The sequence below is a fragment of the Sinocyclocheilus rhinocerous genome, unplaced genomic scaffold, assembly GCF_001515625.1.
Source record: "Sinocyclocheilus rhinocerous isolate Xijiao unplaced genomic scaffold, SAMN03320098_v1.1 scaffold37161, whole genome shotgun sequence".
Lineage (NCBI taxonomy): Eukaryota > Metazoa > Chordata > Actinopteri > Cypriniformes > Cyprinidae > Sinocyclocheilus > Sinocyclocheilus rhinocerous.
In genome coordinates, this window is record NW_015659361.1 from 1 (window position 1) to 1,081 (window position 1,081).

The 1,081-nt window shown below is 51.0% G+C and overlaps 2 non-coding genes across 2 annotated transcripts; both read right to left on the minus strand.

The window, feature by feature from the left end:
* Window positions 1-492: 492 nt before the first annotated feature.
* trnal-aag (transfer RNA leucine (anticodon AAG)) lies at window positions 493-574 on the minus strand. The gene has a single exon. It is a non-coding gene; the product is annotated as a tRNA-Leu (tRNA).
* Window positions 575-703: 129 nt separating this feature from the next.
* Window positions 704-785, minus strand: trnal-uag (transfer RNA leucine (anticodon UAG)). The gene has a single exon. It is a non-coding gene; the product is annotated as a tRNA-Leu (tRNA).
* Window positions 786-1,081: the final 296 nt, after the last annotated feature.

The following is a 1,081-nucleotide window of genomic DNA, read 5'->3' on the forward strand; positions in this document are numbered from 1 at the left end:
GCCACAAGAGCCTTCCAAAAGGCTGCCCTGGCAGCGATGGGATTTCAACCTACGCCTCCAAAGAGACTGGAGCCTTAGACCAGCGCCTTAGACTGCTCAGCCACGCTACCACAACAACCTTCTTTTAGTGGGCCCTTTTCTGCTCTATTTTCCCGCAAAAAACAACCTTTTTTTCGTGGGCCCTTTTCTGCTCTATTTTCCTGCAAAAAGAGAGAACAGGAACGTGTCAATTTTTTTGTGCTCAGGCGTTGCAGCCACAAGAGCCTTCCAAAAGGCTGTCTTGGCAGTGATGGGATTTGAATCCACGCCTCCAAAGAGACTGGAGCCTAAATCCACCGACTTAGACCTCTCAGCCAAGCTACCCCAACAGCCCTCTTTTCGTGGGCCCTTTTCTGCTCTATTTTCCTGCAAAAAGAGAGAACAGGAACGTGTCACTTTTCCAGTCTTTGTGCTCAAGCGTACCAGCCACAAGAGCCTTCCAAAAGGCTGTCCTGGCAGCGGTGGGATTTGAACCCACGCCTCCGAAGAGACTGGAGCCTTAATCCAGCACCTTAGACTGCTCGGCCACGCTACCCGAACAATTTAGTTTTCGTGGGCCCTTTTCTGCTATATTTTCCTGCAAAAAGAGAGAACAGGAACGTGTCACTTTTCCAGTCTTTGTGCTCAGGCGTAGCAGCCACAAGAGCCTTCCAAAAGGCTGTCCTGGCAGCGGTGGGATTTGAACCCATGCCTCCAAAAAGACTGGAGCCTAAATCCAGCGCCTTAGACCGCTCGGCCACGCTACTACAACAACCTTCTTTTAGTGGGCCCTTTTCTGCTCTATTTTCCCGCAAAAACAGAGAACAGGAACGTGACACTTTTCCAGTCTTTGTGCTCAGGCGTAGCAGCAACAAGAGCCTTCCAAAAGGCTGTCCTGACAGCTATGGGATTTGAACCGACGCCTCCGAAGAGACTGGAGCCTAAATCCAGCGCCTTAGACCGCTCGGCCACGCTACACTAATTTAATCCAGCGGCTTAGACCGCTCTGCTACGCTAGCCCGACAACCTTTTTTTCGTGGGCCCTTTTCTGCTCTATTTTCCT